This window comes from Myotis nattereri (genome assembly GCF_964212035.1).
Source record: "Myotis nattereri genome assembly, chromosome: 3".
Taxonomy (NCBI): Eukaryota; Metazoa; Chordata; class Mammalia; order Chiroptera; family Vespertilionidae; genus Myotis; species Myotis nattereri.
The window spans coordinates 66,060,406-66,078,561 of NC_138077.1; the positions used below are offsets into that span (position 1 = coordinate 66,060,406).

General features: G+C 46.7%; 1 protein-coding gene across 1 annotated transcript in view; it reads left to right on the top strand.

Annotated features, from left to right (window-relative positions):
• Positions 1-5,311: 5,311 nt before the first annotated feature.
• Positions 5,312-18,156, top strand: part of USF3 (upstream transcription factor family member 3) — a 55,956-nt gene continuing 43,111 nt past the window's right edge. The window contains exon 1 of the mRNA XM_081085660.1: positions 5,312-5,577. The gene's annotated coding sequence lies outside the window, so the exon portion shown is untranslated. The remainder of the gene's footprint in view (positions 5,578-18,156) is intronic.

An 18,156-nucleotide genomic window follows, 5' to 3' on the forward strand; every position in this document is an offset into this window, starting at 1 on the left:
GGAGGGAAACCCCTGGGATTGGATAAAATGTAAAATGATAGACACATACTTAGGTGGGTGCAGGAACAATTAACATGATAATGAAGGAATCTGTGGTATCTGTCCTGGCGCCCAGCACATTAGGTTGTGCCCCAAGGGGTCCAGAAAAAGGGAAGTTACAAGTTACCCGACATTTCAAGGGTATGTTATTATAGATGCAAAAAGACAGATAGGCTCAGTTAAGGTAAAGGTTGGCCTTGTCAGTAAAGATACCGGCTTAGGATATACTGGTAACTACCCACCAGCAACTGCTTTTAGTTAAAGTTTAATTTCAGACCATCCTTTGTGGTTACTTTAGGTCTCCGAGTTTGCAAGATGGCCACGCAGGCCTTCCCTGAGCTTGTCAGGTCAATATGCGGCCCCTTTCGGCCACAGTATGATTTCACAGGTGTATACAGGGGTCAAAACTTATCACATTGTACATTTTAAAAATGTTCAGTTTCTTGTAGGTCAATCATACCTCCATGGAGCTATTTTGTTTTTTCAAGGTACAGACTGGGTGAAAATATTTGCACAACATGTATCAGAGAAAAACCTTTATTCAGAACCTACAAAGAACTTTAACCATTAAATAAGACAAGCATCCTGATGTGAAAATGGCCCAGGATTCGGACAAACTTTACCAAAGAAGCAATGCAACTATCCAAGAAACAAACATGCAAAATATGTTCAACAGCTCTAGCAATGAGAGAAATTAAAATGACGGGAGTCCCCTTTATACCCACTATAAGAGGTAGAATGAAAAAGACTGATAATATCAAGGTTTGATGATGATGTGGAATATGTGGAGTCGGCATATATTGCTGTTGAAAATGCGACACATTACAAGCACTTTGAAAAGCAACTGGAAAGTTTCTTTGGCAAATAGGTAAGATTTCAAAATTGTACCATTGGCTTGTATCGCTGGCATTGATTTGTGAAAGCTCGTAAAAAGAAAATGCAAGCCTGGAGCATGTCTCGGGCCACGCACCATGGCAGGGCCAGAGGTCAGCGCCAGGCCTGGCACCCTGCACGAGGGGGCGCGGGCCGCCCTGACAAGGGGGCACGGGCTGCCCTGATGAGGGGCAAAAAGGTGAGCATCACTAAGCTCTGCCGCAGGCAGTGGCCCCTAAGAGTAAGGCGCTGCTTTCACTTATTTTACTTATTTATTTGTGGTACCCGTGGCCAGAACCATACCTGGGATCCCTGAGTCTACAGGCCAACGCTCTATCCATTGAGCCAAACCAGTCAGGGCAAAGGCGGGTGTTCTTAACACAACCCTGGCTTCTAGGAGCAGGGAGAAGGTAGGTGGAGCAGAGCCCGGAGCTGCTCCCTGATGCGCCCGGCCCCGCAACCCTGGGCCACACCCCACCCCAACCCACCCCACCTCGTTTGGTCAGCAGCTGCCCCCTCCTCATTCACCCCCAGATGTAGGAAAACAGAGATGTCATGAAATGAAACTGGGGATGTAAGCAATGGATTTGTAAGTCAGGTAAAAGGTCTTTTAGAGCTGTGGAAGGGTCTTAACTATGCAAGTGAAAGGTGGAGTCACTGGAACCCTGTGAAAAATGGATTTGGCCTGGAGGCAAGGAAACAGATTTCACGTGGCCACCATATTTTATCATCAGTATGAGCAGTCGCCAGCTAGATAAAAAATTGGACGGGGCGACGATCTGATGTCATCCTCTCATATCTATGAGGTTATACAGTAAACCTTTGCTGAATGGGCACTGGGATTTGGGCTTCAGTCAGGAATGAGAATTAAAATTAGAGAGCTAATGTTCAGACCTTTCATTCAATAAAAATTTGTCTTATTAAACACTTCTAAATTGTGCCAGAAAGGTTTTAATGTGAAATTAATGGTGGTCCAAGGCAACTCTTAAATCATATTTTCTGAGCCATCAAAATTATTTATTTTACTTCAGGTTCCACGCAATGTAGTTGCTTAGAAAATCATACATAACCCTAGGTATGATATTTATTAACCAGAACTAGGGGCCCGGTGCACGAAATTTGTGCACTGGGTGTGTGTGTGTGTGTGTGTGTGTGTGTGTGTGTGTGTGTGTGGGGAGAGTGTCCCTCAGCCCAGCCTGCCCCCTCTCACATACTGGGAGCCCTCAGGCGTTGACCCCCATCACCCTCCCATCGCCTGATCGGCCCCTTGCCCAGGCCTGACGCCTCCGCCAGAGGTGTCAGGCTTGGACAGGGGACCCCCATCTCCCCCCGATCACTGGCTCTGACCCCCGCCCAGGCCTGATGCCTCTGGCCCAGGAATTATGCCTGGGCAGGGGACCCCCATCTCCCCCGATCACTGGCTCTGGCCCCCGCCCAGGCCTGAGGCATCTGGCCCAGGAATCATGCCTGGGCAGGGGACCCCCATCTCCCTCTGATCACTTGCTCCACCCCCCGCCCAAGCCTGACGCCTCTGACCCAGGCTTCAGGCCTGGGCAAGGGGACCATCATATCCCCCCAATCCCCCGCTCCGCCCCCCACCCAGGCCTGATGTCTCAGCCAGAGGAGTTGACCCTCATCACCCTCCGATCACCAATCACCGGATCGGCCCCTTGACCAGGCCTGAGGCCTCCGGCAGAGGTGTCAGGCCTGGGCAGGGGACCCCCGGCTCCCCGTGGTTGCAGGCTCCGCCCCTGCCCAGGCCTAACGCCTCTGGCCTAGGCGTCCGGCCCAGGCAGCGGGGACCCGCAGTTGTAGCGGGGGGCGCCGCGATCACGGGCTTCGCTTTAGGCCCAGGCAAGGGACCCCTAGCTCCTGGGACTGCCAGCTTCGACCGTGCCCAGCTCCCATCACTGGCTCCACCCCTACTTCCTGCTATCACTGGCCAGGGCGGCAAAGGCGCCTGATTCTCCGATCATGGCTGGGGGGCAGGGCAAAGGCGGCCCTGGGGCCGCCTTTGCCCTGCCCCCCAGCTCTTAGCTCCCCCCTGGGTTTCCAATCACTGTCAGTGGCAGGGGGCTTCTTCCTGCTTTCCCTTTCGCCTCCCTGCATTGTGCCTACATATGCAAATTAGCCGCCATCTTGTTGGCAGTTAACTGCCAATCTTAGTTAGCAGTTAATTTGCATATAGCCCTGATTAGCCAATGAAAATGGTATCGCCGTACGCCAATTACCATTTTTCTCTTTTATTAATGTAGATAGTTTTTAAGCCAAAATACCTTATATTTTGATCACAATGAAATTATTTCCTACAGCTGGACATATGCATACTATACAATTTCTGGGAGGTACTACTAGCGTTATTATTAGGCTCTGAATCCTAGGGTCTTACTCATCTGCAACTTTGATTTGATTGTGCTACGTTCATTGAGAGGCTACTTAGAACTTCATATGCTAAGATGCAACAGTTAAAATTTCCAGACTGTTTATAGTTCTATCATTTATAAGCAACTTTGCAGGCCTTCTGTTTCATCATAGCTTTTAATTTTTTTAAAAAAATATTTTTATTGATTTCAGAGAGGAAGGGAGAGGAAAAGAGAGATAGAAACATCAATGATGAGAGGGAGTCATGGATTGGCTGCCTCCTGCACGCCCTCCACTGGGGATCAAGTCCACAACCTGTGCATATGCCCTTGACTGGAACTGAACCCGGGACCCTTGAGTCCGAGGACTGACGGTCCACCCACTGAGCCAAACCAGCTACATTGATAGCTTTTAACTTTAAAAAAATTGATTTTAGAGAGCCCTGGCCGGTTTGGCTTGTAATGAGAGTGTAGGCCTGCCTCCTGCAGGGTGGCAGGCTTGATTCCAGATCAAGGGCGCTTACCTTGGTTGCAGGTTCGGTACCCCCCAGGAGGCCACCAGTGGATGCCTGTCTTTCACATCCATGTTTTTCTCTCTCCTTCCTCCTCCCTCCCTTGCACTCTCGAAAGATCAATGGAAAAAATATCCTTGGGTGAGGATTAACAAGAACACCAACAAAATTGATTTTAGAGAGGAAGGGAGAGAGAGAGAAACATCCATTTGTTGTTCCACTTATTTATGCATTCACTGGTTGATTCTGGTATGTGCCTTGACAGGATCAAACCTGCCACCTTGGCCTATCAGGAGAGCGCTGTAACCAACTGAGCTACCCACCAGGGCTCATCATAGCTTTTAAACTGCTGCACAAACGTAAGATGTGGTTATTGTTTAACTTTACACTGTTTCTCAATACAAGGTCGGCTTCCTCTGCATCCATACACCAGTAATTCCCATTATGCCATGCCCCGAGCATCGTCTGGAAGCTACCTGCTCTAGCCCACGGACACCTCAGATCTGGGACATTACAAACCTGGCTGTGGGAGCACTTGGAAGTCCTGGACCACCACCACTAAATGGAGGACACCTGTTTCGGGTTGGGGTGTGTGTGTAAAGAAATATGAAGTGAAACCAGGAAACCGGAGCTGTTACCACGGCTCCAGGGCTCCAAACCCATCTTGGAATTAGGAGACCTTCAGGTCTTCATCCCATCACCCGCGTGGCTCCACACCTCCTCGATCTAGGTCCCTAGGACCCCAAGCTCGAGGTTCCAAATCCCATGCCCCCGAGCCACACATTCTCTTCTCCCAGCGGCGAAGCCCCCTCACCCCGCCCCGACCAGTTCGCAGGAATCCGTGCTTTGTTGCAAATGAAGGATGACGTGACCACAGCCTACATTTTCGAGCTGCATCAGGTCCGCGACGATCCTCCAGGGAAAGGGCAGTCGGAGACCTCCGGGTGCCTTTCCTGCTTTCTCACCTCCTGTCTCAGAGTTATCAATCGCGCCTTCCCACCCGCTAGGCTAAGAGGAGCTCTCTCATCATTCTTGAAGCCTTCGATGCCCTCTTCCTTTTCAGTTTTTCCATTTACAAAAATTCCCACAGAAAGACGTGGAAGGTAAAGCAGAGAACAGGGTACAAAGAAGTTTCTTAAAACACCTCCTTTTACAGGTTCTTAAGGCGTCCCCTTTAAGGAACCAGGCCCACCTCTTTCCCATTCATAATGGCTTTCCTTCCTGCCCATCACTCTACCTTTAAGAATATTTCCTGTTCCTTCAACCCAACTTGCACACCTCCGCCCCACGGCCCTCCTCATTGGGCCGCCTGAGGCTCGTTCACTCTCCGGTTTTCCCTTCACCTCCTCCCGCCCTCCAGCCTAGCGCAACGGGATCCCGGGTCGTGATTGGCTACCACGGCAGCCTCCCCGGGGCCTGATTGGTGGGCTGAGGGGCAGGGGCGGGAGCGCGGCGCACCCAGGGTAGGCTGTTTGCGTGCCGAGCGGCCGCGGCGGAGGGGCGGGGAGGGGCGGGGGGAGGGGGGCTGGGAAAGTTGAGGCCGCGCTGCCGCCGGGTCTCCTGCCTAGAGGGCTCCGGCTCGCAGCGCCGGCGGCGGCCGCAGGAAGAGGCCGCGGGGCGGGGGGAGAGGAGGGCCTGGGCCCGCGCTCCCCCAGCCCCAGAGGAGCCGGCGCCGGCCGCGGAGGGAGAGGTTCGCCGGGGCGGTCGGACAGCCCTGCCTTACGCGCCTGGGATCATGACCCGGGCGGGGGTCGCCGCTGCCGCCGCCGCGGCCGAGACCGCGCAGCCCGCGGGTGAGTGACTGCGGAGGGGGCTGCTGACAGCGGAGCGGGGGGCGGGGGCCGGGGCTGCGAGGGCGGCTCCGGGGGGCGGCTCCGGGCTCCGCTCCACCCACCCCTCCCTGCTCCCGGAGGCTAGGGCTGCGCAAAGTGTGCCTCTTTCGTGGGGACCCTGCTGGCGGAGGCTATGGGGTGCGAGCGCGGGTGCTACGTGCACCCCTCTTCTGCCCGACCTCCGGGCGCCCCCTGGTGCCAGGCCCGTGGGGGGCTCTCGCTGCTCACCGGCCCCAGATGCACGCGGGGCGAGAGGCTCCTCGCCGCCCTGGTGCATAAAGAGCTGGGCGCCCGGGCTCACCCGGACGGCCTTTGCCCGCCCCCTGCACCTTTTCCGGTCTCGTTCACCCCCTCTGCTCTCCTGGCTCGGAATTTCCTTGGGACCTGCTGGTCAGACTCACGTGACTTGCTTTTTGACTCTCACCCCCATGTCGCAGAGTTAGGCTTGCGTTTTCTCATTAGAAGCTGTTCTTTTCCTCTCTTGAGTACGAGCGGTAGAAGCTAATGGCCAACTCTTGGAATCTTGTTCATGTTTAACATTGTGATTGTTGGGTTCTCCCATACTCACTGCCCCCTTTCCACCTTCCCCACTCCCCCACTGCGGTTTCAGTGGGGTACAGTCCTTTGAATTTATTAACTTCATCTGGAAACAAGAGACTCCATAAACCTGTGTGTGGAAATCTCAGCTATAGGCTTCCAACTTATGTTCTCATACCATTTTTTTTTTTTTTTTTACCAGTTGTGGCTAACTTAAGTTTGCATAAAGAAGACCGTTGCTTACCTATAAACAAAGTATTCTTGAATAAACCCTTCAGTGAGTAACATGGAACCTGAAACATATATCTATGTTTTTTCTTAAAAAACGAACAAACAAAAACAAACAGACCTGCGTTTTGAGGGATCAACAGGCTGTCCTAGTCTCCAGTCACCGTAATGACTTTTTCCTCCCACACAGGACACTTGTTCAGTGTAGTACAGAGTTGCTGTATGGGCTACATTTGTTGTTTCCCTTTATTTGTGAAGTACTCGGAAAGTATCTGTTGCAAAATACTTTGTAGTTATTGCACTGCTGAAACCAGGAACAGTACAGTATAATGTCTCCAGGTACTGCAGGAATCAATACTTAATATCACATTTTGCTTTAGTCTAAGCAGTGTGACTTTTGTATACATAGGTATTACATTCTCCCTGTATTTAAAAGAGAAATTTTATGAAATCCAGACATGGATGCAGCCTAGGACATTCTTTAATATAAAAGCACTTCATTGCAGGGATCTAAGGGCAGTTTAGGATTGAAATAATTATTTTCTAAATTAGATGTCTGTGTGCCATCATGGAAATGAAATTCAAAAGTTGCAGATTGTGCAGTCAGTGAAACAGTCATGTAAGAGAAATTTATAGGCTATTTTCCTATTTTCAGAGCTTAGCATTGTCAACAAGGGAAAAGAAACACTAAAAACAGAGAATGTTTAACTCAGGTTAGAAGATAAGCTTCACCAGATAGTCAACTAAAAATTGCTGCTTATGAACGGGGACTGAGATCGAGCGTGGGTCTTAACCGTATCTGTCATGCTTTACCCTTCTTTTCTCTAGCCCTGTGGTTCAGAACCGACTGTACTTTAGAATCACCTTGTGTACTTTTACATTTTAATGCTCAGGCCATCCCCCCTCTCCCTCCCCGAAATTCTCTTACTTTTTATATGGGGTAGTCTCACCCATAGGTATATTTTTAAAACTCCCCAGGTGTTTCTATTCATCAGTCAGGGTTGAGAACTACTGTGAGTCTAGAACAGTGATTTTCAACCTTTTTCACCTCGTGGCACACATAAGCTACTAAAATTCCACAGCACGCCAAAAAGTAAATTTTTTGCTCATCTGACAAAAAAAAAAAAAAAAAATAGGTGTAATTTTGATTCATTCACACCGGATGGCTATTGTGTTGGCTGTTGTCATTTTTAAAATTTTTATTTTATTTTGTTTTTTTTTTATCACCATGTTGTCATTTTATTTTTATTTTATTTATTTATTTATTTATTTATTTATTTTTTAAAATATATTTTATTGATTTTTTTACAGAGAGGAAGGGAGAGAGATAGAGAGTTAGAAACATCGTTGAGAGAGAAACATCGATCAGCTGCCTCCTGCACATCTCCCACTGGGGATGTGCCCGCAATCCTGGTACATGCCCTTGACCGGAATCGAACCCAGGACCTTTCAGTCCGCAGGCCGACGCTCTATCCACTGAGCCAGACCGGCTTCGGCACCATGTTGTCATTTAAAAAAAAATAAATATATTTTTATTGATTTCAGAGAGGAAAGGAGAGGGAGAGAGAGAAGGGAACATCAGTGATGAGAGAGAACTATCTACCGGCTGCCTCCTGCACGCCCACATTGGGATAGAGCTCAGAACCCGGGTATGTGCCCTGATTGGGAATTGAACCTTTACCTCAACCACTGAGCCAAGCCGGCTGGGCCATGGTGTCATTTTTTTTAAAAAAAATATTTTATTGATTTTTTACAGAGAGGAAGGGAGAGAGATAGAGAGTTTGAAACATCAATGAGAGAGAAACATCCATCAGCTGCCTCCTGCACGCCCCCTACTGGGGATGTGCCCGCAACCCAGGTACATGCCCTTGACCGGAATCGAACCTGGGACCTTTCAGTTCACAGGCTGACGCTCTGTCCACTGAGCCAAACCGGTTGGGGCTGTCATTTTTTTTATTTGACAGTCTAAGGGAAAAGAGGTCAGTGCCCCTGACTAAATAGTCAGGTATTGCATGCTTTAAAAATTTTTGTGGCACACCAGTGTGCCTCTTGTAGCATACCACTTGAAAATCACTGGTCTAGAACAGTGTTCAGTCTGCTAGGCTTGTGTTCCAGACTCTTCTCAATTAGGCCTTCACTCATGTGTCCAACTTTCCCCCCCACTGCTTCCTAACAGGAGTCTTGACCTCTTTGTGGTCCCACAGATACGCAGGTTAAATCCCTGCTTTTGTTAACAACATTGGTCTTTCTCAGCATACTAGCATTCCCCCTCTGCTCCCTCCCTCATCAATGTTTCTACCTCTTCTTTTATGAAGATTTTCCTGACAGCTCTCTCTAACTCCTAGTGATTGGCTGGCTCTCTTTGAACTTTGATGTAATCTCTTTTTTAAAAGATTCTCTTTATGCTTCTACCATGTGGTGATTTAAATTCTTTTGTATATGTGTTTCATTATTCTCAAACTTAAAGGCAACGAGTATTTTATTTTGGGCCCTTCTACAGCATTTTGCTTTGAGTTGATTGGTTTGCTTTGGAACCCTACCGACTCTGTTTGCAACCATAGGTTTGATTCCATCGCAGATGGTTCTGTCTTGGTAGCTTCCTCACACTTTAACTCCCATTGAATCATATATGGATGTCAGTTTCTTCCATATCTTTTCCTGACTTCTTTAGTAGGTTGACTGTTTTCTCTGTGGCCTCGTAACAGCTTGTACTTGTTTCTGTGTTAACACTAATCACATTGCCTGAAGTATGTGTTGATCCACCTCCTTCACTAGACCACTACCCCCAGAGCATGCATGTTGAGCAACTCCAGGAGGTACGAGTCACATAATATTCTTTTGTGACAAAATACTGTTGCATGTGGCAGAGCCAGAACACAGGACTGTGTTCTCTTCATCTTCGCATTCCTGGGCCCTAACAGCACTTTTCATTAGTGGCACTTAAATGGTTGTTGTCTGAGTAAACAATGGTTGTGCTATATATTGTGCAAAGATAACCATAGACATCTTTAAGACAGATTGATTTGGCTTTAATTAATTTTGCTTTTAAATATTGTTATCTTTTACTCCTGTTATGGATTTGTTAGGGGTTAGTGGAATTTAAGTAATTATGTTTGTGACAGACCCCTTAAGCATGTAATCTTCCTTGCAGTATGCACAGGGAATATACCTTGAGTTTTTTACTCTGAGCTCTAGAGGTTGGCCTTTGTTATCCTTAAAATATTTGTGGAACTCTTGCTAAGAGAGAAACTGTTAACTGTCCAATTGGATAATTTTTCTTTTTCTCATTAAATTTTCCATATGGGTACAATTGCACTACTTCAGAAGGCCAGATCTTTTAATAGGGCATGATAAGTTGCTCCCATTAAATGTGCTAATACTGCGTTTTTAATTCAGTTCATCAAGTATTTATTGAGTGCTTACCATGTGCCCAACACTCTTAGGTACTAAAGAGAATACAGAACTAGTAAATGGTGTAAACTCAGCTCTTAAGAAGTTTTTCAACTTATTAGGAGAACTGGGAAACATCATATCAAATAATTAAGGAACTGAACATAGTATTTATTAGATGCTAATTTAAATATAAGTACCCCAAATCTATTATGCAATGGCCAGTACCATAGGAAATTAAAAGAGGCCAGCTACTCTTTCAGTAGACACTTATTACTTCCATACTGAGTAATTGTTGAGGATACAAATATGGAAGTTGTAGTTTCTTCCATTTAGAAGCTTATAGCCTCGTGGAAAAAACCAATAAGCATCTAGAGCAGTGGTTCTCAACCTTCCTAATGCCGCGACCCTTTAATACAGTTCCTCATGTTGTGGTGACCCCCAGCCATAAAATTATTTTAGTTGCTACTTCATAACTGTAATTTTGCTATTGTTATGAATCGTAATGTAAATATCTGATATGCAGGATGTGTTTTCATTGTTACAAATTGAAAATAATTAAAGCATAGTGATTAATCACAAAAACAATATGTAATTATATATGTGTTTTCCGATGGTCTTAAGCAACCCCTGTGAAAGGATCATTTAACCCCCAAAGGGGTCGTGACCCATAGGTTGAGAACCGCTGATCTAGAGTATATTTCATGTTAAGATATTGTAGAGTATTAAGTTAGGATATTTGGGGCCACCCTCCAGGGATCAGAGAAAGTTTCAAAGAGGATGATTAGGAGTTCCCAGTTGGAAAGTTGATATGAGCATTCCAGACAAAATAACAGATACAAAGGAATGGAAATGGAAGAGGGAATTTCTTTTTTTTTTATATATATATATATATTTTATTGATTTTTTACAGAGAGGAAGGGAGAGAGATAGAGAGTTAGAAACATCGATGAGAGAGAATCATCGATCAGCTGCCTCCTGCACATCTCCTGCTGGGGATATGCCCGCAACCCAGGTACATGCCCTTGACCGGAATCGAACCTGGGACCTCTCAGTCCTCAGGCTGACGCTCTATCCACTGAGCCAAACCAGTTTCAGCAGGGAATTTCTTGATTAAAGAACTGCAAGTAGATATTAGTAGAAAGTGGTATGTTGAAGAGCTTGGATTCTGGAACCAGACACAGGTGTTTTGCAAACTTTTATACCTGAGAGGCCTGAGCTTTTGCAGATCTTGCCTGTGTGAGGTAGCAGTAGCCTATTGGTAACTTCCCTGCTAGTGTTAGCTCAAAGAGATGCCCCAAGAGCCACACAATCTCATCTATTCTCCTTGTAACTTCCCTTTTGTCTGTTGCCTTATTGCATGAGGACACTCTGATAGCCATACCTCCCAATTAATGAATCCATTATCAGGTCCCCTAGCAAAAGCATTCTCTCCTTAGCTACAGTAATTTCCTAAACAATAGAAGCCGCAGCGAAGGGGACAGAGAGGAGAAATTTGTAGCGTCACCATAAGATGTACCGCTTCTGTCTCTGCTTGCAGGACCGATTTCTCTTTGGTTATAAGCAACAGAAATTGCCTTTGGCTAAGTTCATCAGAAAAGGGGATTTATGGATAGATACTGGGGAAGCTCACAGAAGTGAAGAAAGACTAATGAAGCCTTGGGAAGGCCAGGGCACAGCAGCTTCTAGGATCACATGGGTCTGTGAGGCTAACTCAGTCTCAGCCCGTTTTCCTTCTTGGACAGATTCTTATTGGTCAGCCCCTCTCCCACCCTAGAGGTGAGCCCATATTATGGTCCCATCAGACCTTAGGAATGAGGAAGAGAAGCTCTCCAAAGAACAAGGGAGGTGTTGCCAGAAGGTCAAACATAAGATATTTCCTACAAAGTTCATTGAAGTTGGCAGTGTGGAGATCTTTTGGTGAGTTTGATGTAAGCAATTTTAGGAATAAAAGCCAGGTATCAGCAAGATGAAGAGTGAATGGTGAATGAGGAAGAAAGGACAGTGAAGGGGCCTGATGGTTGGGCAGGAGAAAGAATGGGAACATCTAGAAGCTGTGGGAAGGAGAGAAAAAAAACATTTTTGCCTTTTTAATGGGAAAAGAATAAGGATATATTTGATGAAAAAGCACTAATAGGGAAGGAGAGATTAATATATGAGAGAAAAGATATATTTTGTAACAAGATTACTGAGAAATGGGAGAGCTAGGGTCCAGAACAAAGGGAGAGGATATAGTGTTAACTAGAAATATTAACACATTGTTTGCGGGTAGTTTTTATCGCGCGCTAACGGGTGGCGCGGGCCATTTTTGCTAATTTTTTGCGCAAATGGCAACGTTCAGTAAAATTACGGTAACTTTAGTTTACGTATTTATACGTTATCCGCATTCTACCGCTAGTCTATAAGAAACGTTTTAATACGTGTGCCACGCTCTACTACACTGGTAGACCATATAAATACGTAAGACGTATAAATATGTTTCCTGCATACAATGTGTTAAGGATGGTTTTTATAGAGGAAGATAGACTTGCACTGGACTTTAAGAAGTCAATAGGATTTAGATAAGCAGAGGGAAGTGGAAAGTCATTTCAGTGAAAAAGTAGCATAGATTTAGCTAAAAATGCACTAGCTGAGAAGGAACACAGGGAAGAACCTATCTGAATTGAAGAAGAGGGAAGAGTGGATGACATGATTAGTTCTATTACCCTGCTCCTTCGTGTGTTGTACCAGGTGTGAGTGGATGAGTGAGACTGGTCTGTGAAGAAGGTAGTGTTAGATAAGCCATGAAAGGTCAGACCCAAGAGTGGGTTTGATGCTGTAAATGTTGGAAAACGCAGTATTGTAGATTTTGGACCAGGAGGGGTACATGTTGGAATACAGTTGAGTTGGCTAGATTACTAAAATGTTGAGTTATAAAAACATTGAAGAATAGGGTAAAGACTGGGAGCAAAAGAGTATTCAGAACCAGGTATATGTAAAACAGGGCCTAGTCTAAGGTGGTAGTAATGAGCAGGAGAAAAAGATTGTGAAAATAATTGATAGGATTTGGTGAGAAGATATGAAGATTATTTGGGGGTTTAGAGCCAGATTAAAATTAAAAAAAATTTTTTAAAAATTGATTTCAGTGAGGGAGAGACAGATAGAAACATCCATGATGATTGATCGGCTGCCTCCTGCATGCCCCCTACAGGGGATCGAGCCTGCAATCTGGGCATGTGCCCTTGGTCGGAATTGAACCTGGGACCCTTTAGTCCACAGGCCGATGCTCTATCCACTGACCCAAACTGGCTAGGGCAAAAATTTTGATGTCATTGATAAAATGGAGAAATTGTAAGTAGGTCTCTTAGGAGGCAAAGCAGATTAGCATGTTGCAAACTGACTTGTTAACTGGCTTTGAAATGAAATGTTCTGAAGAGGGCTTTGCCTAACCAAAGATTTGGAGCTTGATCAGTGTTGAACGGTAGCTTTATTATAAAAACATAATGACTTTTACACGGAAACAATTTGAAACTTTGTAGGGAGAAAGCAACCAGAAAAAAAGCATTGAGCTTTGGAAGTCCAAGTGAGAGAAAGACAAGGATCCATATTAGAGAAAGATGATGCATAATTGGAAAAGAGGAAGACACCCGGGGAGAGAGAATTTCCAGGAAAGGGAGAGTTCAGCAGCCCAAATCTTGCAGAGTGGAGAAGGAAGACAAAGAAAGGGCCTTTTGATTGGTGGGAAATAGTCCCTGACCTCTAAGAAAGCAGTTTCGGTTGGCAGAACAATCAGAAGGCATTATGCCATGGGTTTAAGAAGGACTGGCCAATGAAAGAAAGGTGAGAAATTTCACAGGAATAGTAGGAGAGAAATGGAATGATAGAAAGAAAAGGCAGTAAATTCTTGTTTGATATGAGGAAAACTTTTGTATCTTGGAAGCAAACGAGGATTAAGGAGGAAATAAAGTGCTAAAGAGGAAAGAATCAGGTGTAGAGTCCCTCTCCACAGATGGTGGAATTGTCTTTAGGATGGTCTGGTGGGCTGAAAGGATAGATATATAGATAGAGGTCTGAAATGATAAATGTATGATCCGGTTAAGGAACTTGTAGCAGATGACCTCCAACTTCCCAGTGAATTAGTGGAGGGTGGGAATAGAAAAAGACAACTAATGTTTATTGAGCTCTTGTTATGTACTAGACACTTTGCTTGACCCATTAAATGTGTTATCATGTAAATTCATAACAGTCCTCTGAGGGGTTGGTGATAATCTCCAAATTTTAAATGTGAAGATGCTAAGACTTCAAGGAATACTTATTTAAAAACCAAATAGCTAGTAAATGTCAGCTTTGAGGTTTGATCCTAGGTCTGATATCAAAGGCTGTTCCCATTCCACTATACCACTCACTCATTAATGTGAGGAAAAGGATATGTAGGGACTTTGAGGATCTGTTAGTGATTACAGTGGCTGTACCTCAAAATCACTTTAGGAACTTTAACAATTTCTTGTGCCCTACCCAGTCATTCATTTCTTCATCAGCATCCTCATTGATTACCTACTACAGTAGTCAGGGTACTCCAGAGAAACAGACCAATAGACACACATCACAAGATGGTCCTGGAGCATCTTATAGGACCAAAAAGTAAGAAAGTACTAAAATACAGGCGTGGGGGAGAGGAGCGGGGCAGTGTCAAAAGGACAAGGAGCCAACCTGAAAGAGTGCCCAGTGGCCAAGCTTGAACAGTTTGAATTCTACAATAACGATAGCATTAGATTTTGACCCATAGGATAAAATATATGTCTAGGAGTCCATACTGATATAAATAAATGATTGTATAAATAAATAGGGGAGAACAGATAAGTCTAAGAATTCTAAAAATATATTTAGATACTCCCTTCTCCAATAGATGGAGATTAATTCTTCACCTTGAGTGTGGGCTAGACTTAGTACTCATTTCAAAAGAATAGGGTATAAATAAGGAAAAGTCCTTCTGTATGAGCTGAGTAGTTTAATATAAGGATGTTTTATTTGTTTAATGAGAAAAATCTACTTAAGTAACATAGAAAAAGAATAAGAAAGTAACAATAGTGTTATTAGTGTTGACAAGCTGGAAAGGTTAGTATCGAAAGATCAAAAGCATTGAGGAATTTATGAAAAATGCAAAGCATAGAGGGTCAGGTTGATGACAAAACCTTACAATCTGTAACCCAATATTGTCTTAAAGGGGAAACACTAGAAAAGTGAGTTTTCCTTATACAGTTCTGGATAACCCCAAAGCTCAGAGACTTTGAAAAGTAGTAGGAGGTTGAGGTTGGTTATCTTAGTCCATTTGGACTGCTATAACAAAATACCATAGCCTGGGTAGCTTATAAACAACAGAAATTTATTTTTCACAATCTAGAGGCTAGAAGTCCATATCAGGGTGCTAGCATGCTTGGGTTCTGGTGAAGGCAGCCTTCTGGGTTTGCAGACTGTCGACTTCTTGCTGTGTCCTCACATGGTAGAAGAGGCAAGCAAGCTCTCTGAGCCTTCTTTTTATAAGGGCACTGATCTCATTCAGACCATAGCAATGGTCAAAGGGCAGTTAATTAGACTTTAGCACAACTGTTCCAGGACCATTTAGAATAGCTCACAAGGTAAGCTGCTAGAACATCTATAATAATAAAAGCGTAATATGCTAATTATACTGGACAGCCAAATGACCTTCTGGACGAAGCCACGACAGCAAGGGCTGAGGCAGGGGCAGAGGCAGTTAGGAGCGATCAGGCAGGCAGGCAAGCAGTTAGGGGCGATCAGGCAGGCAGAGGTGGTTAGGGGCAATCAGGCAGGCAGGCGAGTGGTTAGGGGTGATCAGGCAGGTGAGCGGTTAGGAGCCAGTGGTCCCGGATTGCAAGAGGGATGTTTGACTGTGGGATCGGGCCTAAACCGGCAGTCGGACATCCCCCGAGGGGTCCTGGATTGCGAGAGGGTGCAGGCCAGGCTGAGTACCCCTCCCCCCCCCCCTTAACAAATTTTGTGCACCGGGCCTCTAGTCTACACTAATAAAAGAGAACGATGCAAATTAAGCATCACTCTGCCACTCCCACAAGCCATGCCCACCAGCCAATCAGGAGCAAATATGCAAAGATGGTGGCGGCCACGGAGCTGGAGCAAGCAGGAGGCTTGGATTGCCCCTGGCGATGGAGGAAGCTAAGCTTCCCGCCTGTCCTGGCCGGCCCTGGGCTCTGCTCAAGGCTACAAAGTTTCATTTATAGAAGATAAATAAATCCCAGATACCTGCTTCCAGCCTGCCCTGGCCTCTGCTCAAGGAGGTGCTGAAAAGAAAAAAAAAAAAAGAAAAAAGAAAAAAAGGAGAGGCTGGGAGCTGGGGTCGCTGGGGGGCATGGCCAGCCTGAAAATGGCCATCAGCCCCTCACCCAGGCTGGCCAGGTACCCCAGCAGGACCCCCCCCCCCCACCATGAAGGGGCTGTGGCCAGCCTGCAAACCCATTAGACCCTCACCCAGTCTGGCCACACCCCCATGGGGTGAGGGTCCCCGCTGGGAGACTTGGCCAGCTTGCAAACAGCCATCAGCCCCTTACTCAGGCTAGCCAGGCACCCCAGCGGGACCCCTACCCTGATCCGGGACACCCTTCAGGACAAACAAGCTGGCCCCCACCTGTGCACCAGGCCTCTATCCTATCTAATAAAAGAGAAACATGGTAATTAGCATACGACTGCTACCCTTCCCATTGGCTAATCAGGAAGATATGCAAATTAACTGCCAGCCAAGATGGTGGCCGGCAGCCAAGCAGCTGGAAGCGAACATGAGGCTTGCTTGCTTCAGTGACGGAGGACTCCAACGTTCCCCGCCTGCCGCTGCTGGCCTCTGAGCTGCAACTTTAAGCAACTATGTTACAAATATAGAAGCTAAACAAAACCCCAGAAACCTGCTTTAGTCGCCGGGCTTCAGCTAGCAGGATCGCAACATTGTTTCAAATACAGAAGGTAAACAAAGGCCAGAAACCTGCTTTCAGCAGCGGAGGCCTAAGAGCTGGAGCCTCAGAGCTAAAGCTGGCCCAGAATAAAAAAGAAAAAAAAAAGAAAAAAAGGAGCAGTTGGGAACTTCCGTCACCCGCCAGCCTGAAAACAACCCTCAGCCCCTCACCCAGACTGGCCAGGCACCCCAGTGGGGACCCCCACCCTGATCCAGGACACCCTTCAGGGCAAACCAGCCGGCTCCCACCCGTGCACCAGGCCTCTATATAGTAAAAGGGTAATATGCCTCCCGGCACCGGGATCAGCGTGACAGGGGGCAGCGCCTAAACCCCCTGATCGCCCTGCGGCTCTGTGTGTGGCAGGGGGCGGGGCCACAACCTCCCTATCGGCCCTGCTCTGTTCGTGACAGGGGAAGGTACCCCAACCCCCTGATCAGCCCTGCTCTGTGCCTGATAGGGGGGAGCTCCCCAACCCCCTGATTGCTCTGCGGCTCTGTGTGTGACAGGCTGCAGTACCCCAACCCTCTGATCGGCCCTGCTCTGTGTGTGACAGGGTACGGTGCCTCCCCCCCCCCCCGCCCCCCCCACGGGCCCTGCTCTGTGACGGGGTAGAGCCATAACCTCCCCATCGGCCCTGCCCTGAGTGTGACAGGGTGTGGCGCCCCAACCCCCTGATCCACCCTTCTCTGTGAGTGACAGAGGGGAGCTCCCCAACCCCCTGATCGGCCCTGCTCTGTGTGTGACAGGGGGGAGCTCCCCAACCCCTGATCGACCCTGCTCTGTGCGTGACAGGGTACGGAGCCCCAACCCCTCTGATGGGCCCTGCTCTGTGAGTGACAGGGGCAGCGCCCCAACCCCCTGATTGGCCCTGCTCTGTGCGTGACGGGGTGGTGCCGCAACCTCCCCATCGACCCTGCCTTGAATGTGACGGGGCTGTAAGGAAAAAGCTGTTAAAGCAAGGTGATCAAAAGTAGAGATCCTTTTGTTACAGAAGGTAATCTGGACTTGTGGTATAGTGTCTATAATGCAGACTAGGGATTTAAGCCTAGTTGTGTTATAATTTCTGTGGGTCATTTTCTGGTTTAGTAGGGTATGTCATTTTGATTGGAGACCACTAAGGATTAACTAGAGATGTCATTTAAAGAAATAGAACACATTTAAGAACTGCATATCTATGTAGCCATTCCATAAAACATTTTATTTTTATTTAATTTTTTTTCTTTGTTGAGTAAGGCATTGCATATGTGTCCTTTCCCCCCCACTTGCCCCCCCCCACTCCCCCACTCATGTCCCCACCCCCCTGGTGTCTGTGTCCATTGGTTATGCTTATATGCATCATACAAGTCCTTTGGTTGATCTCTCCTCCTTACCCTCATCCTCCCCTACCTTCCCTCTGAAGCTTGATGGTCTGATCGATGCTTCTCTGTCT